Source organism: Solanum verrucosum, unplaced genomic scaffold, assembly GCF_900185275.1.
Source record: "Solanum verrucosum unplaced genomic scaffold, falcon-dt-bn FXZP01000150.1, whole genome shotgun sequence".
Classification (NCBI taxonomy): domain Eukaryota; kingdom Viridiplantae; phylum Streptophyta; class Magnoliopsida; order Solanales; family Solanaceae; genus Solanum; species Solanum verrucosum.
Window position 1 is genome coordinate 3,188,779 of NW_026020371.1, and position 26,294 is coordinate 3,215,072.

Here is a 26,294-nt window from a genome sequence, read left to right on the forward strand (position 1 = left end):
ATTGGAAGAGAAAAAGTAAGAAAATGAAGTACAATATGGGCCCCACGGTATACAAATGACAGCCCAAAAAGACCTCACACAATTGACACTATGTGTGCCTCACACATAATAAAAAATTTTCAAATACCAAATAGGCTTTTAATAGAGAGTGTTTTTAAAACTTCCATAAATTGAGCATTTTCTCGTAGAATAGGAGCCAAACCTCTTGTAGATAGACTATTTAGGAAGTTCATGAAGTAGTTCCACAGATCATCCAACTAAGGCTAGCTACTTAGGCCTTCAAAATCACCCAAATCCTACTCAATTAGGAGCCAAACCTATAACTAATAGACTCCACACACACACACACACACACACACACATATATATATATATATATAGAAAGAGAGAGAGAGCCTTATTTAATAGACATATTATATACAAATAGATAGATCCTTATATATAATAAAATAAAAAGTTACTAATAAATAGATGTTTGACTAGAGAATCCAACTAAGTTTACTAGGCTTTCCAAATCATATAACTCCTCTATGTAGCCATCACATAAGCTTAAGCTAGCTAATAGTTCAAATGTCCAACAAAAGACAACTTTTATTGGAAATTAATTAAAATTACATAATTTAACAATCTATGAATTTCAATAGTCTATTGTGTTTTTATTTATCCAACATATGAATCGAAACCTCAATTTATCAGTTGGGACCAAAGGTTTTTAATTATATATATCAGTTGAACAAATCACCTTGCCTTATATTCATTTTTATTGATTAAAACATAAATATCAATTATACAAATCACCTCGCCTTATATTCATTTTTATTGATTAAAACATAAATATTAGTTGAACAAATCACCTCGCCTTGTTGATACGCTCAAATAAAGAGCCCAATTTGTAGGTTGGGGTCGATTCCACTAGGAATATGGTTCAAACTTAAACTTAACTCACTATTATATCCGTTTAGTCAAACTATTTTCGAAACAAGTAATTAAAGAGGGGGGGGGGGGGGTTTGTAAGCAAATAACCGATTGTTGTTTAAGTAACAAGTGAGCAGGATTCAAACCTTAAGTTATCAATATGAGAGAAAAACTAGGGTGTATGTGTTCCCCATAAGCTCTTAATGTAGTAATCATAATAATGGTAATCTTTTCATAGTGTTTTACATGCAAAGTTGGTAAGATAGGTATCCCTAGGTGATTGGTCCTCCAAATAGGGAATTTCACTACGCACCTTGGTCTGGTTACGAGTGTATACTTTACTAACCCTTACCTTTACCTCAAATTAGACATCACATCAATGTATGACTTAGTTTTCACCCTCGCACCAATTGACATTAGACTATTAGATAGAATCCACTAAATCTTTGTTGTTAATTATTTTCTCATTAACTACCTCCTTGGTCCGACAAGTAGCAACAAGGCGAGTTCTAACGTTGGCCACCGTTAAAAAGACTTCTAAGCAAAAGAATTACCAATACATGCATAAACACTATTCAAGAATTACTTAATTATTATTCATACTTTGTTAATTGCTCATGGTTCCCACAACCGTAGTTGTGGATTAGAACACAATTCATGTTTTGATAAAGATAATTTATGAACTTACGATTAGAGTAGAAGAAATCCAAAATCTCCAATTGAATTTCAAAGTCAAAATCTTGTAAAACGAAATTCGGAAATCAAATTGCTAAAGTTGCAAGTCAATTCCACCAAATACCAAGAACTAAAAGTAAACAATAATGTCTTACCCCCAAAAACGAGGTTTACATACCCTATTTATAGAAAAACATGTCCTAAACAAAAAGGAAACAAAATAAAGAAATAAACTTCTGGAATGCGGCATTAATCGACGACTCGACCTACGGACCGTGGGTTGACCTATGGTTCGTAGGTCCCCTTCTGTTGGTCAACACTTAGAACTTTTCAGCAGGACCTGGAACCTTCACTCTCAGATCATCAACGACGGACGTGCAAGACGGTTCGTGGGTCCTCTTCCGTGGCTCCACACTTAGGATTTTTCATCAGGTACTGGAACTTCAACTCTTTGAACACATTCGATGGATGTGAAGGACGACCCGTGGGTCGACCTACGGTCCGTTAGTCACTTCGTAGTTCCATACTTGGTAAGAATTCCTTGATGATCCATCCACGCCTACCCAACGACGGTCCGTAGACCACTTTCGTGGGTGGAACCTTCTGCATACTTTCAACTGTCATCTCACTCAACCGCGTCCAAGGCTATTTCCTGAAAACATAACACATAAAACATTATTTCTAATACAAAATGGCCCTAGACACACACAACTCTTAAGTGAAATGTATAAAGAATACCGTAAACTCACGGTATATCAACACCCGCAACTTAAACTTATTGTTTGTCCTCAAGCGACACACTAACACTCTAAACGACACTTGTGTAGAAGCAAACATTCAAAATCAAGCAATCACATTGCCTTTTCAATCCATCCTATTTCCTTAGTGCAAATCTCTTCATTTAGACTCAACAAGCTAACTCATACATATCAAAACATGACATACATCGACCAACATACATCACAACATACACTGTAACGACCCTTTCAAAAGGATACTACCACTTAAGCAAGAAAACTACTTAAATACTTGTGACATTTTAAAGAGATTTACTATGGCCATATTGATTATAGTTTAGTAGAGGGATTAGGTTCATAAAGGAAAAAAATAGATAAGGATGTGCATCTTGTCCATTTAAACATTTATGTGATGTCAAAATTGATATGGCACGAAATTTCAACTTATGACGGAAAAACCCTCCCAAAAATAATTTAAGCAAATAACCGATGAGCTTTTCATGCATATATTATCTTCACACTTAAGGATGAAATAACAAGAATATTACCCATTTTCGAGTATCGAAATCAGCCCGTTCATGCTTCACACAAATATTCAAAACAAATAGTAAATTTAGTATATTGCAATACTTGGGCTTACACACCCCAAAAGAACAAAACATATAGCCGTACTGATTTTACAACGCATGGTGATATGATCACATTAGTCCTCAAAATTTCATGTAAATATACAATACATAGATCATGTACAGGTCCCAAGGTTTATACAAAATATAGATGCCTATATATAAATGTGATCTTCCTTAAGGCTCTCAAAATTTCCATCTCCAATGGCCAGCTTCATGCATCCACTCGATCATTCCCCTACGATAGAAGCAACTATCGCTAAGCATATAGCTTAGTGGTGCAAAACTATAGGTTCGGAGCCATTAGATTCACCAAGTTAACTTCCTCAAGTCATGGGAAAAATACTCGAACATAATAAATAAATCAAGTAAACAATATATATAGAGTATCAAGTTCGATATTTAAAGTTCCAAATGTCAAGAACGCTCATAGCACAAATTTCCAAGAGATTCAATAACAAGGCTCGGCCAATATGTACATCATGTCTTCACACCAAGCACAAGCAAATATCAAGAAGGGTCAAAGCCCAATAATTAAGAGAATCAAGAACCATATTAAAAATGGCTTTCTAGTTCGTACTTAAAAATGGACAACTTCCATTCTTAAGACGGACTAAAAATCTAGAGTCAAGATGGCAAATGATCTGAATCAAGAGGCATGCCAATAGTGACAAAGTCATAGCCACAAGAAGGACAAGGTCCCAACAAGAGTGCCAAGTGATCAAACAATCCGTACAAGTGGGCGAGTTACACAAGCATCTTTAACGCCTTAAAAGATACCAACACAACAATGCAAAGTGACAAGAGGTAACCAAGGTACCAAGATCAAATTTCAGCAGTTAAAAGAGTGCAAGTACAAGTTTATACAAAACCTCAGTGCTTTAGCAAAGAAACAGTCCAACACAACTTCAAGAGTTCAAACCGTAGACCAACCAATGTATCAAGGTCCTCAACTTGTTCACGAGTATATACAACCTTTAAAATACAATTAAATAACTTCTTTAATCCCTAGAAGATCAATAATATTGATGTAAAACGGGATTATCATCACAAGTAAGATTAGCCTGTACAAACACAACTATGCTGCCAAAACAGTGATTCTGGCCAGCCTAGTACCTCATGTCGCAACTTAGATTTGAAAAGGAAAACGGCAAAACTAGACTTTATAACCTTCATTAAAGAAGTAGCTATATCTCTTAAGGTTGCAAACAAACAAGAATCACCGCAAAATACATTTTGTACAAATAGATATATTCAAAACACTAACAGCTGATCATCCAGGATTTAAATTTCCGAAATCTGGGCAGAACTTGCCCTATGTTGCGTCCCATATTTCGAATCCATAAAAGCTAAATCAGAGTTTTACATAAACACAAGAGTTGTAGGTCTTCGAATTAGCTTTCCAAATCATATTTATTCACTGTAAACTAAGTTCTATAGCGAGGGATATGCATAAAATACCAAACACTACCTATCTCAGAAACAGATTTTGTCACTTACCAACAAGAAGTGTGTGTTCTTGAATTCCAGACAAAAAGGGCCAAGTTTTTTTTTGTGATTTTGAAGAATAATATGTTTAGCTAATGTTCTTAGACTTGAGGGAAATGAATTTAATTGAAGGAGGTGTGAAAATATATAGTTACAAAGGTGATACTTATCACCTGTACATATGTCACCAAAAGGGGCTGCCCAAACAAAATGTTGGCTGCCCAAAAAGCATACATATATACCTATATGTATATCCCTCACCTTCCTTTTAAAGTTATACATAATTCTAATTAGGATATTACCTAAACACCCCATCACAATCCCTTAAATTACTGTTAAGCAAGTTTAACAATTATCACAACATTTCAAGTTCTCTAAATGAGAATAAAACATATTGTAGTAATTACGCAATGGTAAATCGACATGCGACTCTAGGTTAATATTTAGGGGTGTTACAACTCTCTCCCCCTTAAATAAATTTCGTCTCGAAATTTACCTTACACTAGTCCCGGAATAAGTGCAGATACTGGGTCCTCATGTTTTCTTCTCTTTCCCAGGTAGCTTCTTTTCCCGAATGGTTCCTCCAAAGTACCTTTACTAAGGGAATTCTCTTATTTCTAAGTTTCTTCACTTCCCGAGCTTGAATTAAAATAGGTTCTTCATTATACGTCAAGTCAGGATTAACCTCAATAGATTCAACTGGAAGAACATGCGATGGATCAGAACGATATCTTCTGAGCATAGAAACATGAAAGACATTGTGGATCTTCTCCAACTCCGGTGGCAAAGCTAATTTATATGCAACTGGTCCAACCCTTTCAAGTATCTCATAAGGTCCAATAAATCGGGGACTAAATTTTCCATTTTGGCCAAATCTCATAATTTTTTTCCATGGAGACACCTTTAGGAATACTTTATCTCCCACTTGATATTCAATGTCCCGCCTTTTAAGATCAGCATACGACTTTTGTCTATCCGAAGAAATCTTTAGATGATCCTTGATAAGTTTTACCTTGTCCTCTGTTTGTTGCACAATTTCAGGACCAACAAGCTTTCTGTCATCAACTTCACTCCAACAAAGAGGGGTCCGACATTTCCTTCTGTAAAGGGCTTCATAGGGAGGCATTCCAATACTCGATTGGTAGCTATTATTATAAGCAAATTCTATCAAAGCCAAGTGTTTGTCCCAACTACCCTCAAACTCCATAATGTAGGCTCGAAGCATATCCTCCAAAATTTGTATCATTCTTTCCGACTGGCCATCCGTCTGAGGATGGAACGAAGTGCTAAGTTTCAACTTAGTACCCAAAGCTTCCTGCAAGCTACCCTAAAGTCTAGATGTAAACCTTGGGTCTCAATCAGATACAATAGACACAGGGATCTCATGTAGTCTTACAATCTCATTAATGTACAATTCAGCTAAACGCTCAAGCGAGTAATCCATCTTGATTGCTAAGAAGTGAGCACTCTTGGTTAGCCTATCCACAATCACCCATATTGCATCATGGTTTCTCTGAGTGCGAGGAAGTCCAGAAACAAAGTCCATAGTTATTCTCTCCCATTTCCATTTCGGCATCGACAAGGGCTGTAGTAAACCAACTGGGACCTGATGTTCTGCCTTTACTTGTTGACAAACCAAACATTTAGAAATGAACTCCGCAATGTCTCTCTTCATACCATTCCACCAATAATGTTCTTTGATGGTCAGATACATCTTTGTACCTCCAGGATGCATTGCATATGGTGAAGTATGTGCTTCATTCAATATTTTTTTCCTCAAGTTGTCATCATTAGGGACGCATAACCTGTTCTGGTAAAATAAGACACCATCCTCTGTTAATGTAAAATCAAGCTTTTCCCCATTTTGAACTTCTCTGGTCAATTTTACAAGTTTCTCATCTATCTTTTGTGCTTCCTTCACCTGTTCATGTAATATTGGCTTTACTTGCAAATTAGCAATAACTAAACCATTTGAATCAGGTGTAAAACAAACATTCATGGCTCTTAATTCAAGAAGCAAGGGTAAAAGACTCAAGGAAATGCTTGCGAAAGATTTTCGACTTAAGGCATCGGCAACTACATTGGTTTTACCTGGATGATAATCAATTGTGCAGTCATAATCCTTGATGAGGTCAAGCCATCTACGTTGTCGAAGGTTTAGCTCCTTCTGAGTACCCAAGTACTTTAAGATCTTGTGATTAGTAAATATATGACATTTCTCTCCATACAAATAATGCCGCCATATTTTTAAAGCAAACACCACAGCAGCAAGTTCAAGATCATGGGTAGGATAATTCAATTCATGCGGTTTTAATTTCCGAGAGGCATAAGAAATAACCTTCCCTTCTTGCATCAAAACGCATCCGAGACCATTGTGAGAAGCATCACTGTATACTACATACTCTTTCCCTTCAATTGGTAGAGTAAGTATAGGCGCTTGAGTCCACAAGGATTTGAGAGTTTCAAAGCTCTCTTGGCATTTGCCATCCCAAATAAACTTTACTTCCTTTTGCAAAAGTTTAGTCAAAGGAGAGGTGATAATGGAAAAGCCTTTCACAAATCTTATGTAGTATCCTGCTAAGCCTAAGAAACTTCTTACCTCGGTTGGACTTTTGGGAGGTCTCCATTCAACAACTGCTTGTATCTTACTAGGACCCACCTTCACGCCTTCAACTGATACAACATGTCCTAGAAATGTCACTTCATCAAGCCAAAATTCACACTTGGAAAGTTTAGCATAAAGTTCCTTCTCCTTCAACATTTGCAAAATAATCTGGAGGTGTTTATCATGGTCTTCACTACTTCTGGAAAATATTAAAATATCATCTATAAAAACAACCACAAACTGATCAAGATAAGGCTTGAATACTCGATTAATTAGATCCATGAATACCGCAGGAGCATTTGTCAATCCGAATGGCATCACCAAAAATTCATAATGTCCATACTGAGTTCTAAAAGCAGTTTTAGGAATATCTTCCTCTCTAACACACAGTTGGTGATATCCAAACCTTAAATCAATCTTTGAGAATACTTTAGCACCCTTCAGTTGGTCAAACAAATCATCGATCCTTGGTATCAGATATCTATTTTTGATTGTTATTTTGTTCAATTGTCTATAGTCAATGCAAAACCTAAGAGTGCCATCTTTCTTCTTGACGAACAAAACAGGGGCTCCCCAAGGAGAAACACTAGGTCGAATAAAACCTTTCTCAAGAAATTCTTGCAATTGAGCTTTCAATTCTCGTAATTCTGTCGGAGCCATTCTATAAGAAGTGATAGAAATAGGGTTAGATCCAGGAATAAGCTCGATTGGAAATTCAACCTCTCTTTCCGGGGGCAATCCAGGAAGGTTTTCTGGGAAGACTTCTGGAAAATCACATACAACAGGTATATCCTTGATACAAGGACTCTCCGACCGTGTATCAACTATGTGAGCAAGGAATGCCCCACATCCTTGATGCATCAATTTTCTTGCCAAGGCCGCAGAAATAATACTAGTTGTCAACGATCTTTCACCTTGTACAATGATGTGTGAAAATGTCGGATCTTTAAAAGTCACATGCTTTGATCTACAATCTACCACTGCATGATATTTATGAAGCCAATCCATCCCGATAATAACATCAAAATCCTTGAAGGGCATTTCAATCAAATCAACAGGGAAGACCAGGCTTTGAATCACGAAGGGACAATCACGATAAATTCGATTACAAACAACCTGATAACCCAAAGGACTTTCAACCAGCACATCATAATTAAGTTTCACAGATTTCACATTTTCAGGAAGAACAAGTGATGAACAAATATATGAATGTGTAGAACCTGGATCATTCAATGTAAACACATATAAGCCAAATAAGTGAAATTTACCGACAACCACGTCTTGTCCATCTTGATCATCCCTCTGCCTCATAGCATAAACACGTGCAATAGCCCTTTGTCCACTAGCTTGATTAGCTCCACTTGTACCTGTTGCTTGGGTGTTTTTAGGTCTTGCACCTCTATTAGTTTGAGGAGGATTAATAGAAGGCTTATGAACTGAGCCTTCAGTTCTCAAGGAAGGAGCATTATTAGGATTAGGACAATCCTTCACTTTATGATCAAAGCTCCCACAATTGAAACATGCACCAAAAGCTCTCCTGCAAGTACTACAGTGATTCTTTCCACATTGAGGACAAGTGGGAACGCAAGGCTTACCTTGGCCATAATTTGGCGTGCTAGCTGTAGAAAAATCTGATCTGCTTTGCTTTTGTTGCAGTGGCCTGTTATCACTACTAGCCTTAGAGTTATCAAACCTTCCCCTTTTTGATGGCCCCTCAAAATTGGTTCTAGGCTTTCGGAATTTGCTTTCATTTCTACTAGCTTCTTCTTTATCAAGTCGCTCCTAAGTAAAAGCAGTAGACACTAACTTACAAAAGTTCTCATGTTGCAAGATCGCCAAATTCTTTCTAATGGAATCATTTAAACCATCTTCAAATTTCCTGCACTTGTCTTTTTCCTCTTTAATAATACCTCCAGCATAACGAGAGAGCCTTAGAAACTTCTGTTGGTACTCATCAATAGACATACCTCGTTGCCTTAAATTCAAAAACTCCTTTCTCTTTGCACCGCAATAAGCAGGTGGTACATATTTCATACGAAATTCCCTAAGAAAATCATCCCAAGTAAGAACATGAGGTTTTACCTTGGCATTTGGAACACTTACCCACCAATCGTAAGCATCCTTATGTAATAGTGAAATAGCATACTTAAATTTGGCAACATCAGAATATTCCAACTGCCCAAACACCCTCTCCATACGCTCCAGCCATTGTTCAACATCAGTGGGATCAACGGTGCTTTCAAACTCCACTCCACCCATTTTTCTCATTTTCTCAAAGTCAATCACGTTGGGATCATGCATCGCTTCAGCCATGTGGTGGAAGAATTCAGCCATTTATGGAAAATGAGGATTCATGGCTTGAGTACCACGACTCATCTGAGGATGTGAACCCGCTCTTACACCCTGATGGTTTCCCACTTCAGACCCACTAGTGTGGGGAACATATTGATTCGAGAAAGGTTCTCCAACCTCTTCTAGTGCATGAGGTTGGGGCAAAGAGTTACCCGACCCTTCACGATCAGCTTCCATTGGTCGGTCAGAAGAAGAGGCCATAACTTAATCCTTCAAAAGGGAAGATCACATTGCGTTAGGGACATGTACATCATGCATGTGCACTCTACATGCGATAAAAAAATATTATAAACCATGTAAGTGAACAAATAATCCAAATAGAACCTTTTTCAAATGCGAACAAGTATACAAGTAAGTCACAACAAAAGTCCTAGAACCACTAACCTAGGCTCTGATACCAACACTTGTAACGACCCTTTCGAAAGGATACTACAACTTAGGCAAGAAAACTACTTAAATACTTGTGACATTTAAAAGAGATTTACTATGGCCATACTGATTATAGTTTAGTAGAGGGATTAGGTTCATAAAGGAAAAAAAATAGATAAGGATGTGCATCTTGTCCATTTAAACATTTATGTGATGACAAAATTGATATGACACGAAATTTCAACTTATGACGAAAAAACCCTCCCAAAAATAATTTAAGCAAATAACCGATGAGCTTTTCATGCATATATTATCTTCACACTTAAGGATGAAATAACAAGAATATTACCCATTTTCGAGTACCGAAATCAGCCCGTTCATGCTTCACACAAATATTCAAAACAAATAGTAAATTTAGTATATTGCAATACTTGGGCTTACACACCCCAAAAGAACAAAACATATAGCCGTACTGATTTTACAACGCATGGTGACATGATCACATTAGTCCTCAAAATTTCATGTAAATATACAACACATAGATCATGTACAGGTCCCAAGGTTTATACAAAATATAGATGCCTATATATAAATGTGATCTTCCTTAAGGCTCTCAAAATTTCCATCTCCAATGGCCAGCTTCATGCATCCACTCGATCATTCCCCTACGATAGAAACAACTATCGCTAAGCATATAGCTTAGTGGTGCAAAACTATAGGTTCGGAGCCATTAGATTCACCAAGTTAACTTCCTCAAGTCATGGGAAAAATACTCGAACATAATAAATAAATCAAGTAAACAATATATATAGAGTATCAAGTTCGATATTTAAAGTTCCAAATGTCAAGAACGCTCATAGCAAAAATTTCCAAGAGATTCAATAATAAGGCTCGGCCAATATGTACATCATGTCTTCACACCAAGCACAAACAAGTATCAAGAAGGGTCAAAGCCCAATAATCAAGAGAATCAAGAACCATATTAAAAATGGCTTTCTAGTTCGTACTTAAAAATGGACAACTTCCATTCTTAAGACGGACTAAAAATCCAGAGTCAAGATGGCAAATGATCTGAATCAAGAGGCATGCAAATAATGACAAAGTCACAGCCACAAGAAGGACAAGGTCCCAACATGAGTGCCAAGTGATCAAACAATCCGTACAAGTTGGCGAAGGATACCAACACAATAATGCAAAGTGACAAGAGGTAACCAAGGTACGAAGATCAAATTTCAGCAGTTAAAAGAGTGCAAGTACAAGTTTATACAAAACCTCAGTGCTTTAGCAAAGAAACAGTCCAACACAACTTCAATAGTTCAAACCGTAGACCAACCAATGTATCAAGGTCCTCAACTTGTTCACGAGTATATACAACCTTTAAAATACAATTAAATAACTTATTTAATCCCTAGAAGCTCAATAATATTGATGTAAAACGGGATTATCATCACAAGTAAGATTAGCCTGTACAAACACAACTATGCTGCCAAAACAGTGATTCTGGCCAGCCTAGTACCTCATGTCGCAACTTAGATTTGAAAAGGAAAACGGCAAAACTAGACTTTATAACCTTCATGAAAGAAGTAGCTACATCTCTTAAGATTGCAAACAAAAAAGAATCACCGCAAAATACATTTTGTACAAAAAGATATATTCAAAACACTAACAGCTGATCATCCAGGATTTAAATTTCCGAAATCTGGGCAGAACTTGCCCTATGTTGCGTCCCATATTTCGAATCCATAACAGCTAAATCAGAGTTTTACATAAATATAAGAGTTGTAGGTCTTCGAATTAGCTTTCCAAATCATATTTATTCACTGTAAACTAAGTTCTATAGCGAGAGATATGCATAAAATACCAAACACTACCTATCTCAGAAACAGATTTTGTCACTTACCAACAAGAAGTGTGTTCTTGAATTCCAGACAAAAAGGGCCAAGTTTTTTTTTGTGATTTTGAAGAATAATCTGTTTAGCTAAGGTTCTAATGTTCTTAGACTTGAGGGAAATGAATTTAATTGAAGGAGGTGTGAAAATATATAGTTACAAAGGTGATACTTATCACCTGTACATATGTCACCAAAAGGGGCTGCCCAAACAAAATGTTGGCTGCCCAAAAAGCATACATATATACCTATATGTATATCCCTCACCTTCCTTTTAAAGTTATACATAATTCTAATGAGGATATTACCTAAACACCCCATCACAATCCCTTAAATACGATCACAATTTATGTTAAGCAAGTTAGCAATTATCACAACATTTCAAGTTCTCTAAATGAGAATAAAACATATTGTAGTAATTACGCAATGGTAAATCGACATGCGACTCTAGGTTAATATTTAGGGGTGTTACATACACCTTTTACAATCACCAAGGTATCAAATTCTCCAACAATGTAACTAGTGTCCTCACTTCAAAAGAAATGCTTTTTCACATACAATAGATATGTCTTTCATGTTTTTAGGATTCATTCAACACTCACGCTCAGAAGTGAATTAAAGTACAATTAGTGCTCAATACCATAAAATTGCCCTTATTTTCATTGTTTAGACTCTCCAAACTAGTTGCTAGGATCACTATAGGACTTTATTAGCTTGTAGCGTAGGCTCAGGGTCAGGTGTGGTACATTTGGGTATTTTTTAGTGACTTTCTGTCCTTATTGACATTACATTGCCTTTTTTTTTTCTTTTTACCTCTTTTTTCAACCTATTTTTGACATCCTTTCATTTTACTTTCTTTCCCTTGACCCTTTTCAACACATATGTGACTTTTGACTTTGTGGCTCTTATTTTTTCACTTTCTTCTTTTTTTTTTCTACTTTTTTTTCTTTATTTCTTTCAGCACTTTTGTTATTCATCTTTTGCTTCTTTTGCACAAAGTCACATCTTTTTGTTTTATGTTTCTCTTTTCAACACAAAACTCTTTGCATACCCTTTTTCTTTCGATTTCCTTTTTCATAGCCAGCCTCAACTTATGTGTTTAACATGAGTTGAGGTGCACAATATCCGATGTCGGACTAGGGCCAAGATCAAGGTAAGCTTTGAATCAGCCATCCTCAACTTAGGCTTTTGGCCTAAGTCAAGGTGCACATGTTCAAGGATGGACCGGGGCTAAAACTATTATTTTAGGGAAGGTAAGTTAGGTGAATTGAAAAAAATGGTCTATGTTAGGCTCAAACATTTGGATCAAAGGGAACATTGATTTCATTTGGTTGGATCATTTTAGGCTTGAGTGGACTTATTTGAACAAGGGCCTATGATCATTTCCTAACTTCTGGCCTAGATTATCTTAGCAGGACCAACGGGGCAAGTTCTAGATTGGCACACACTGTATGAACATTCAATCTTTCCTCACACACACTTGACACATTGTTTCATTATTAGATTATTCAATTACCCAATTCAAGTTTTAGCTTAAGTCATGAGGTCAAATTTGTTCCTTATCATGTCACATTGAGATCCAACATATTCAACTAATCATGCCTACAAATCTAGCACATTTTCACACTTTTTAGATGGGGATCATTTTTTATGCTTTTTATGCCATCATGCTTTCATTTTTCTACTTACTTCTACACAACATTCCTAAACATACCAGTTCAACATAAGCTAAAACAGTCTTTTGGGGAAAAAGAACACAGGCAAGAAAACTCTAGAGAGGATTATGAGTTGGGTTACTCAAACTTCACCCTATCACTCACAATCCATTTACCCCACCTCAACAAAATAAAGTGAAATTGTACCTAATGCACAAAAAAATCAAAAGTAGAGGATCGGGTGAAGTAACCCTGTGGCGCATATGCGCCGAAGACCACTCAAGAAGTGGGTGGGTCTGGTTTCCCGGAGCCCGCTGGATCAACACTCAAAACGCCCTCAGTAACGCTCTTATATACTATTCGAGCACTCTCAGTAGTGCTCATATCAACTCTTTCCACACCCTTAGTAGTGCTCACACCGCTGGATGGGTCAACACCTATCTTCCTGGCTCACTGCTGTCTCATCTCCTCGTCTAGTATCGACACCGTCGTGGCCTCTTCCAACTGTTGGCGTTCCTTCTTCTTTAATCTCTAGGCCTCAGCATCATTAGAAGTACGATCGGCGTGGGGGTGCTTCCCAACAACACATGAAGAATCTAGTGGCGCCATATCATCGCCGAATAAGGTAGTCATCACCACCTCATCAACCGGTGCAGTAGGGGCAGACTCTGGCTCAGTCTCTGTGGGCTATGAGTGTATCAATATTAGCACGGAGTCTAGCCAACTCCTACTGGAAGGTGGACACATTAACGGTCGGGGATGGCCTCTCCAACATACGTAACTCAAAGGCATCCAAGCGCTTATGAACAGCCTGAGCCTTCTGCTCTATCATCTGCTTAATCCTCACCTCAAACTCTGCTATAGACCGCTGCATCCATGAGTTCATATACAGAAGCAATATGGCCATTTGCCTCTCTAGCTTCTGGACTCGGGATAGAAGGATGGCGGTGAAACGTGAAGAGTGAGTGGCTCTGGATGAGCTAGGGGACTGACTGGCGGCCGAAGACAGAGGAGGTTGGGCATCTGATGTAGTGGGTGGAGGGGCAGTGTCATCATCTTGCATCTGCTCCACATTTTCTACAAGATCATCTCCCAACGGTGGCACCTCAAAATGTGACCCCCTATGAGGTGCAACTACATTGGCCTCATCCCGAATAAGGCCGAGATCCAAAGTCTTGGTTTCCTGAAGCAACCGATCGCAATGCCATACTGGTACAAATGTATCCCTGCATACCTAGAAGATGAGGCACATGAAGGGAAAAATGGTGGTGGCCTTAAAGGCCCTCTCATGGATCTCCACAATCAACATATGGGAAAAATCTATCTCAAGCCCCGCTACCATAGTTGCAACCATCACTGCTCGGTCCCATGTGACCACTTGTCTGCCTGAGTAGGGGACACACGATTTCGCACCAGCAGCCAAAAGAATTTAGCAGCAAAACTCAGTGTCGCCTTCTTGATACTCAGGCTCAGAGTCTGGACCCACTTAGCGCGCTCTACGTCCGTAGCAATATGTCGTACCACCCATCTCACAAGGGACTCTCTCTGCTTGGCATTCCTCTAAAATGACCCGCTTTAAATAATTCCCATCCGATAGTCAAACTCTGTTGTATTGATGGGAATAGTATGTTCTGGGCCATAGATAAACCTGCGGGGGGGGTGATCTCAGAGATGTCAATAGTGCAACCCTGTACTAGTGTGGCCTCAAGTGGAGGATGAGGTGCGGCCTTGGCCCGTTTGCTGATGGAGTTTCTCACGGTGGCCGCATAGGATGCATAGAACTCCCAGACTATATCCTCTCTATAGGACCCTAGGCCCTGTGCCATCCACTTACACCTGTGCCTCTGAAAGAGATCGTGGATGACTGGAGCAGTGTGGAGGCTGCTTACGAGAACCCGACGCTCCTCTGTGACTAACCTGGCCATCTTATCACGCTAATTTAGAATGTGAGCATCCGTGTAAATCTGGTACTGGCCCTCCACACACCACCTGTTTGGCTCTGTAGCAACCGTTGGAGGCTTAAAATGGGGTGGGGGAGGAAGGGGGTACTAGGGTATCTTATGTACTGTCATACTCGTATGGAGAGGCGGTGCTGCCACTGGGGCTGGAGCCGGATCCGGATTCGGATGGGGACTCTAAGTTAGCCTGTGATTCGATCTGTGTGGCCAAACTGGGGTAGTGACCACGTTGGAACTCACCTGCCGAGCTCAGTTTCGTGTAGTGCGTGGAGTAGTGGGGGAGGTCCTGGTGGGAGGTGGGAGGTGGAATGTACTCCCCATCCGTATCCTTATCGAGTAGCTTAAAAGAGGGAGCAACAGATTTTGATTTTCCCGTGGCGGCGTAGGTCGGAACTTGCTTCGGGGACATGGTACCTATGGAAGCTTAGTTAGTGCCAAAATAGGGTAATAATACTTGTGGAATAATTTTAGAACAAGTGTTGGACCAAAACAAAAAATAAAAAATTTCTTGGACAATAGCTGAACTGTCGACCTACGGTGGGTACCAATGGTCCGTCAATGGAACGATGGCCCGTGGGTCCCTTTGGTAGGTCAGAGTACCCAAAATTGGGTCTCTCATGTGGGAACCACGGATTTGCAGAACGGTCTGTCGATGGAACGACGGACCGTAGTCCACACCGTGGTTCGACACTTAGTGAAAACTCTTTGTGCTATTGATCGAAGGACCCTATATACGGTTCGTAGGGTGACCTACGATCCGTGGACGGGGTCTCGTGGGTCAGTTCTTTGCCAGGTTTCATAACTTTTTTCAATTTCATGTCTTTTCTTTCAATAATTTCACAAAAATTAGGCCTACACATGCATTGCAACATGTAATTTGGCTGTTTATCATCCTTAGGGTCTCATTGACATAAATGTAACAGATTATCAAACCGAAACATATGAACCCTAAGTCAAAACTTCCAATTCGGCCTATTACTTGATTTATTCGATTTTAATTAACTGCACACTCACATACTATAATTCCAATGGTTTTTCTAATTTATAATTCAACATTCAAACATGAAACTGACAACCCAAGGTCAAGTTCATCGATGTGATTTCAATTGAAACAATGAAGTAATTCAAAGTTTGGGAGAAATCTGTATACCTTACAAGTAATCACCGATGATGAATGTGTGTTGCAACGATATCTGTGACCCTTTGCTAGCCTTTCAACACCGAACTCGGACTTTAGAATTGTTGAGGAGGAAGAGTAGAAGTGGGGATTGATTTTGGGAGAGAAAATGGGATTTGGGGATTTAATGTCGGTATTGATATAGGAGTTATAAGAGTGATTTGAGGGATTTAGAAGGCTTAAAAATGGTTGGGGGGAAGAATATGGACGTGGGAAGTGTTTAAAAAATGAAAGGTTTTATTTTATAAGGGGTCTGAGTCGAGTCAGGCAAACCCTAGTTTTGGACCCACGAGACCCCGTCTACGGTCCGTTGGTCAACCTACGGATCGTAGGTTTGGTCTGTGGGTGACTCTGACACTTGGAAAAATTTAGAGCACTTACCTGGGATCTACGGACGCCATTCGCTATTCGTGGATTAACCAACGAACCATCGATGGGGTCCGTAGACCACTGCACAACCTTTTTCTGCAGATTTTGCTTTTCGTCCTTGAACACGTAGCAACCATTAGAACTTTTTTTTTTTACATTTTCTGGACACTTTTTAGACACGGGCCCTATTCTATATCTAGCCAACACTAATACAAAAATAAAACACCTATCTAAAGAGCTACAAAAATCAAAATAAACGAAGAAAACTCCTATATCGAAAAGAAAAACATATAGTTGGCTAGATTGTACATCTTAGGTTGCCTCCTAGGCTGCGCTTGATTTAACGTCGCGCCACGATGCAAACACCTTGATTACTCAAACTTCATCAAGATATTATACCTCAATCACTTCTTGCACACTCTCTGATTTCCCCATGTAGATCTTGATCCTCTGCCCATTCACTTTGAACCTTGTTCCCTCTTTGTTTTCGAGCTCGACCGCACCATGTGGAAATATTTGAGTGACTTTGAATGGTCCGGTCCATTTGAACTTGAGCTTGCCAGGAATCAAGAACAACCTTGAGTTGAATAGAAGCACCAGATCACCCCCAACAAATTCACTCTTTGCAATCTTTTGATCATGATACTTCTTTATCTTCTCCTTGTACAAGGCTGAACTTTCATAAGATTTTAGGTGAAACTCATCAAGCTCATTCATGTCATTCACTCTTTGACTCGATGCGGCACCTAAATCCAAATTCAACTTCTTTAGCGCCCACATGTCCTTATGCTCTAGCTCTACCGGCAAATGACATGACTTCCCATATACAAGTTGGTAGGTGGACATACCTATGAGAGTCTTGAATGTAGTGCGATAGGCACATAGAGCATCATCAAGCCTTCTTGACCAATCCGTTCTATTGGCATTCACAGTCTTTACAAGGATTTGTTTTATCTCTCTGTTTGACACTTCAACTTTGCCCACTAGACTGCGGATGGTAAGGAGTAGCTATATTGTGATAAACTCCATATTTCTTTAGCAACGCCTTGAACAACTTATTACAAAAGTGGGAACCTCCATCGCTGATGATCTCCCTAGGTGTACCAAATCTGGAGAAGATACTTTTTTTCAGGAATGCGGTGACACTCTTACCCTCATTGTTTTAAAGCGCAATTTCTTCCACCCACTTCGACACATAATCAACCGCAACAAGAATATACTTTATCCCATGTGAACTGACAAATGGACCCATAAAGTCAAGGCCCCAAACATCAAATAACTAAATTACCAATATCGAATTCATAGGTAGCTCTTGCCTCTTTGAAATTCCTCCTTCTCTTTGGCAACGGTCACAAGACTTGGCGAAATCATGAGCATCTTGGTGGATGGTGTGCCAGTAATACCCACACTGTAAGATTTTATGAGTAGTCTGAATACCACTATGATACCCACCAACATGCGATGAATGACACACCTCTAGTATACTCATCATCTTAACCTCGGGCACACAACGACGAATAATCCCATCAGCACAAATACGAAACAAGTAAGGCTCACCCTAAAAGAACTTTTTCACATCATGCATAAACTTTTTCCTGTGGTGAAATGACAAATCTGATGGAACGAAATCGCTTGCCAAGTAGTTAGCAAAATTTGCGAACCAAGGAATAAGATCATAAGAAACAACCAATACATGTTCGTCTAGAAATGCATCATTAATTTCAACCTCATCTCCTAACTTGAGCAGAGATTCCTCCTCTAATCTGGACAAATGATAGGCAACTTGATTTTTTGTCCCTTTTCTATCTTTCACCTCAAAATCAAACTCTTGCAGCAATAATACCCATCTAATCAACCTCGGTTTTGCATCCTTTTTAGCCATCAAATACCTCAATGCAGAATGGTCAATATGCACTATGACCTTAGTACCAAGCAAGTAGGATCAAAATTGCTCGAATGCGAAAACCACAACAAGGAGTTCCTGTTCAGTTACCGTATAGTTCTTTTGAGCCACATTTAGAGCTTTGCTGGCATAGTAAATCGGATGAAGAATATTAGCTCGCCTTTGTCCCAATACCACACCAAGGGCTACTCCATTTGCATCACATATCACTTCAAAACGATTTCTCCCAATCCGGTGAAATAATGATAGGTGCGGAAACTAGCCTTGCTTTCAACTCTCCAAATGCTCTCAGACAAGCAGCATCAAAATCAAACTTACACTCCTTTTCGAGCAGTTTGCACAATGGGTGTGCAATTTTGGAGAAATCTTTGATAAACCTCCGATAAAAGCCTGCATGCCCAAGAAAACTTCTCACACCTTTAACAGAGATAGGTGGTGAAAGCTTTTCTATTACCTCAACTTTAGCTATATCAACCTCATTACCCTTCTCAGAAATCTGATGACCCAGAACTATCCCCTCTTTCACCATGAAGTGTCACTTTTCCCAATTGAGCACAAGATTGCACTCTTCACACCTTTTCAGTACCTCATCTAGATGCATCAAACAACCATCAAACGAGTCACCTACCATAGAGAAATCATCCATAAATACCTCAATAGTGTCCTCCACCATATATGAAAATATCGACATCATGCAACGCTGGAAGGTTGCTGGAGCATTACACATCCCAAATGACATCCTTTTGAAGGCGAAAGTCCCATCAGGACAAGTGAAGGCGGTCTTCTGGAGATATGGAGATCTAATTGTAGCCTGAATACCCATCAAGAAAGTAATACCAACCCTTACCAGCAAGGCGATCCAACATCTGATCCATGAACGCCATATGGAAGTGATCTTTTTCTGTCCAATCATTCAATTTGCGGTAGTCTATGCATACTCTCCATCCAGTCACTGGCTGTCACGACTCAAGCCTACACCCTGGACGTGGTTGGCACTCGAGAACCATTGCTGGTCCCCAAGCAAACCCTCATCATGGCTGACTACAAGCAAAAGATTAACTCAAGCATACAAAGCTTAAAAACTAAATAAAATTCATGAAATTAACTCAAATGAATAACTCTGAATAAAAATAGAATATTCAACTAGCCAACAATAGGCAACTCAAGTCTTTAATACATTTAATAAGATAAATGAAACAGACTTCTCAAACTCTACTATCTATCTATGAAGACTCTAATTGATAAAGATGGAAGTCGGGACAAGACCCACGACATTCTAACAATTGATATAACTGAAAAGTAAATGCAATCTTTCAGAAGCAAGGAAGCTCACCATAGCTAACTCAAACTCCATGTGGTATTAACGAAGCTCATGTTAATGATCCTGAATACCTGAATCTGCATCATGAAAGGATGCAGGCCAAATGGCTTAGTACATGGAATGTACGAGCATGTAAGGGGAATTCTAAAGCATAACATAAGCTTGAAACTTGATAAAAAGGGAAACATACTTACATCTTATCAAACTTACTAGACTCAATGAATACTCAAGGATACTCAAACTTACTCAACTCAGAAGTACTCAAGGGTAAAATACTCAACTCAGTAATAAGGTTCCCAACTTAGTGAAACTCAATAATAAGGTACTCGACACAATGAAGCACAAATCAACTCAAGATACTCAAGGATAAAGCAATAGTAAAAGATGCAATATATATGGAAAGATGTAAAACTGTAGGTAGCAACTCAATGTATTAAAAAATACAATAATACTCAATGTGTATATAAAAATACAATATAACTTTGTGGGATTTTCTCTAACCAACAACCACCACTATGAGCCTAAGTGATGATAAAACGTCTTGCCCACGCTGGCATAACTGTCTTATACTTTGCCATCATATAGAATGCCTTAACTAAGTGGATCCACTAGTCTATGCTAAAAAACACTAAGGAGTCATCTAAAAAGTATGATCCTTTCTACCCATGATGGCTACATGGTTTATGGAGAAGTGAGTTATCTGAACTCAAACTCGTCCCTATATCGGTGCTCAATACTACTCCCAAAATACTCAGCTCATATGTTTAAAAACATAACTCTTTCTGTGGTTTGAGATTATTACTCAAAATCTTTCTCTGAAAAGAGATGTTACTCAAACTGCTTAAAACTCTTTTGGAAATCTCAGTTTCCTCCTCGTTTAAATGTGAAAATATTTACTCTTGGGAATACTTAGTTCCCATATATCATTTTAAGAAATGAACTTTACTCTTACTCTTTAATCAACTCAAAGCTTAAGTCTTAAAACAAAGTTAAAACGTTTGTAAAAGACTTCTCAAAATATGGTTCATGCTGAATTATGGACGTGAACGACGAAATGCAAGGTTTTCAATAACCATAGATAGAACTTAATACTTGGGACTCAAGAACTTCAATGATACTACTCATTTCAATTCTGCTCAACTCAGAGGGTTCATGCGGAATTATGATCATGAACTATTCAACTCAAGGGCTCAATGATACTTCTTATCTCAAGATTGTTCGACTTATAGGGTTCATGCTGAATTATGAGCATGAACAATTCAACTCAAGGACTTCATGGGTAACATGAAATAGTCCCATGATTAGAAATATAATCTCACAGGGGATTATGAACTCAATACTCAAGACTTAGAACTTCAAGATACTACTCCTCTCAAAGGTACCCAACTGATGGAGTTCATACAGAAGTTATGGGCATGAACGACCCGACTTAAGGGTCAAAATATCAATAAGGAACTCATGAATACTAGTCTTCTCATTCTCATACTTACTTACTCAAAACATAACTCAAATCGATAGTCGATCTCAAAGGATTCACAATTGAAGTAAAAGACTTTCTTGAACTCTAGTCTTAACTCTCTCTTGAATATGAATTATGAATTCAAAAGTTACGTTTCATGATATGAAGGATCTCATGAAGACCAAGTAGACTCATGAATACATTTTCCTCTTCCTCATACTCACTTGTTTGAGTCTTGAAACAAGTTACTAGAAATTGTAGAAAACTCCTCAAAAAGACTTTCTCAAAAATGTTCGAAAGAACTCTCAAAATTTGACTCTCAACTCTACCTTAATTTGATTTGTGAATTCAAGGTTGTGATTTGTTATAGGAAAGATCTCGTGATGTTTAGGAGTGCTTTTAGATAGTTAATCATGAGAATTGGTTGAAAAACACTGTTTGGGGAGGAAGTCCGTGATACGGAGATGAATTAAAATGTTTGGTCGAAATAATTTTTGAAACAGTGGAGTCTGCGACCTCTCCGCGATGTGGAGAGAAAAAATTTCACAATGAAGGAACAGGTCCACGATGCAGACCTGGTACCTGTTCCTTCTCCAACTTTTTCTTCCTCATTTTCTAACCCCAATTTGCCTAAATTCGATTCTTCTTCTCAATTTCTCTATAGACTCAAATACCCAATACATGTACTCAAGAATCTAATCAAACAGAACTCTAAAATCGACTCGATTTCCTCAAGAACTCATCAATCTCATCTTAACTCAAGAACGAAAGCCAATTTCAAGAACATAATTCAAGAACATTAAGCCTTCATCTTTCTAAAACGAATTCAACACTGAAATTAACATGATTGGCGTGTGGGTGAACAAACCCAACACTATGGAAGCTTACATACCTCTTAGGGATCAAACCCATGGCGAAAATCCGAAAGAGAACGCAAGACTCTGGACGAACCCTTTGATCCTCTTCTCTTTTCTCCTCTTTTCTCTTCTTGAACTCTCAACTAAAACTCTAGGCGTTTATTAGGATTATAAAAATGAACCTAATAGTATTAGACCCTCAAAACCTTACTAAAAATGAATTAAATCTGATTGGGTAAGGAAAAGACCAAAATACCCCTTACTATTTTCGGGTAACTTTCTTTATTTGGACAACCCGACTTCAAAAGGGCATATCTCACTCATCCAACCTCGAAACTTAGAAAATTCGGTGGCATTGGAAATATAATTCAAAGAACTTTCATTTTCCATCATATGGAACACCTAAATCATCATGTACTAAGATTTATGGTCGTTTGAAGTTGACCCAAAACTTAAAGGAGCTTAGGAATGACTTGAATGAACTCTCTTTAGTTCTTCTTGGAACTCAAGGTGCTACATCTAGTGACCTTAACACTAAAGAAATTTTTAATTCCTTGGTAAAATCTCACTCACTATGAAGAACGGTTCGATTCTTAGCTCAAAATTTTTTTGGGGTGTTACATGGCCGCATCGGAACAAGCTCATTTTTTGCATTAGGAACCACTGTAATCCTACCTTTCTTAGGTACACACTGAATAAGGCAGACCCAAATACTATCTGCAATAGGGTATATGACTCCAGCATCTAACCATTTGATGAATTCCTTTTTAACGACCTCTTGCATAGGTGGATTTAGTTTACTTTGGTTCTCAATACTAAGTTTGCTGTCCGGCATGAGTTGGATTTTATGAGAACAAATGCCAAGAGGAATCCCAATAATGTCCGCAAAAGTCCACCCAATAGCCTATTTGAACCTCTTTAACACAGAAACAAATGCCTCTAGGTGTACCTCACTCAAATCTGCCGCAATGATTGCCGGTATAGTAACATCTCTCCCCAAGAATACATACCTCAAATGCGATGGTAGAGCCTTTAGCTCCAATTTTGGAGCTTCTTCAACAAACGGTTTTGCGGGTGGAGAGTCGCGAATCTTCATATCTAGCTCCAATTTCTTTGGCTTACAACGAAAGTCGAACCTATCAACTGCGGCAACTAATTCATCATAGTCTTCAATACCATCACCCTCAAAAATCATCATTACTGTTGCCAGTGCATCAAAACCCAACCTCTCTTCAATAGACATATCAAAACCTCGCTCCACAATAATGACTTGAGATCACTTTCCTTCTTCATAGACCTACAAATATTGAAAGTTACATCTTCATTTTTTAATTAGAACTTCATTTGCCCTCTCTATATATTAACCAAGGCACTCCCAATACACAACCCAAACCAACTCTAGATGCATCACAATACACCATAAAGCCTTGCGTACCTTCTGGTAAGGTCAATACTGGGGCAGTAGTTAACCTCTTTTTCAATTTCTGAAAGCTTTTCTCACAAGCTTCAGGCCATTGAAACTTAACTGTCTTCTGAGTCAATTTGGTCAAAGAGGATGAAATAGATGAGAACCCATCTACGAACCTTCTATAATAGCCAGCTAAACCCAAGAAACTCCTAATATCAGTTGGAGAGGTGGGTCTAGGCCAATTCTGCACTGCCTCAATCTTTTGGGTATCAACTTTAACCCCCCCTCTCCAGACACGATGTGGCCTGAGAATGCCACAAATTCAAGCCAAAACTCACACTTAGAGAACTTGGCATACAACTCTCTATCTTTTAAATTTTAGAGAATTATTCTAAGATGACTAGCATGATCTTCTTCATTCCTTGAATAGATTAGTATGTCTTAACTGAATAAAATCAGACTTTACCCCAATTAAACTCCTAAAAACGAATTAGAATAATTAGGTCGGGAAAAGACTAAATTACCCTTCCAAAATTCGAATTTGGACTTTCCTAATTCCAACAGCCCAACTTCTAAAAGGCATAACTCACTCATATAAACTCGGAATCACACAAACTCAGCGGCGTTGGAAAGATCATTCCAAGATATTTCCTACCATATCTAAAAGTACCTCTAACTCATCCTGAGCTAGAATTTATGTCTATTTGAAGTTGCATAAAACTCAACTTTTCTTAACTTAAACAAATTTCCAGATTTTCATTATTTCCAAAAATGACTATTTCTAGTTCTTAGCTTCTTCCTACCTATTTCAAATTGCGAGATGTTACATTATCTCCCCCTTGGGAACATTCGTCCTCGAATGAGATTACTCTTACTAGGCTAAGGGTGTAATATGCAGCATTCAGCTCAAACACCCACAAGAAAATGCGAAACAACATGCCAACTTATAAATAAATACTAAGAAATGATTAGTACCTTAATTTGGAACTTCTCCGGATTCGAGGAGATATGGATATCTCTTCTTCATATCCTCCTCAGCTTCCCAAGTAGTTTCTTCAACAAATTTGTTCCTCCAAAGGACTTTGACTAATGCTACCTCTTTTATTCTCAACTTGCGAACTTGGTGATCTAGAATTTAAACCGGAATATCTTCATAAGATAAACTATCTTTGATCCCAATATCTTCAGTTGGTATTAACAATCAAGGATCGCCCATGCACTTCTTCAACACAGAGACATGAAATACTGGATGAACTGCTGCTAATTCTTGTGGTAGCTCTAACTCACAAGCTACATTTCCAATCCTCTTGGATATTCTGTAAGGCCAATATATCGGGGACTAAGCTTCCCCTTCTTACCGAATCTCATAACAGTACCCTTCATGGGTGAAACTTTTAGATATACCAATCATCTACTTCGAACTCTAACTCCCTTCTCCTAACATTAGTGTAGGATTTCTGACAACTCTGCGCCGTTTTCAACCTCTCTTGAATCACTTTCACCTTCTCCATAGCTTAATGAACTAGATCTGGTCCTATCAGCCCTGCTTCACCAACTTCAAACCATCTAATAGGAGATCTACATCTTCTCCCATAAAGAGCTTTATAAGGAGCTATTTGGATGCTCGAGTGGTAACTATTGTTGTAAGCGAAATCGATGAGAGGTAGGTGATCATCTTAATTACCTTTGAAAATAATCACGCACGCCCTCAATATATCCTCTAAAGTCTGAATAGAGCGCTCTACTTTCCCATCTATCTGAGGATGAAATGTGGTAGTTAAGTTCACTTTTGAACCCAAACCTTTTTAAATGACTTCCAAAACTGTGCCGTAAATTGCACACCTCTGTCTGAAATAATGGAGACCGGAACCCTATGAAGTCTTACCAACTCCTGAATATATAACCTGGCATAATCCTCTGCTGAATGAGTTGTCTTGACCGATAAAAAGTGGGCTGATTTTGTCATTCTGTCGACAATCACCCAAATAGAATCATGCTGCCTATGAGACTTTGGTAAACCTGTGATGAGGTCCATATTAATCATTTCCCACTTCCATTCTGGAAGTTCTATATTCTGAGCCAAATCACCAGGCCTTTGGTGCTCTAATTTAACTTGTTGGCAATTTGAGCACTTAGCAACATATTCTGCAATGCCCTTCTTCATACTATTTCACCAATACACCTCTTTCAAATCACGATACATCTTTGTGGAACCCAAATGAATGGAATATTTGGAGCTATGAGCCTCCTCCATGATCCTCTCTTGGAGTCCATCCACTATTGGTACACAGTCTACCTTGATATCTCAGTACGTCATCTCCCCCTTGTTCAAAAGCTAATAATTTTTGCTTATGAACATTTGCCTTCAATTCAAGCAAAATAGGGTCTTGGTCTTGCTTGCCTTTTACCTCTGACACTACTGATGATTCAGCCCCATTAATCACCACTACTCCTCCTTCTGTGGAATCCATAAGCCTGACTCCTAGGCGTGCAAGTCTATGCACATCTTTTCCTAACTCTCTCTTTTCTTCC

General features: G+C 38.5%; 1 protein-coding gene across 4 annotated transcripts in view; it reads left to right on the forward strand.

Moving 5' to 3' along the window:
• LOC125838361 (protein TONNEAU 1a-like) overlaps positions 1–26,294 on the forward strand; it is a 1,213,107-nt gene that overhangs the window by 976,654 nt on the left and 210,159 nt on the right. The window contains exon 1 of one of the 4 annotated variants that reach the window (XM_049517435.1): positions 9,590–9,593. The exons of the other annotated variants lie outside the window; for them this stretch is intronic. The gene's annotated coding sequence lies outside the window, so the exon portion shown is untranslated. Of the gene's footprint in view, positions 1–9,589; positions 9,594–26,294 lie in introns of those variants that run through there. 4 annotated transcript variants of the gene reach the window in all.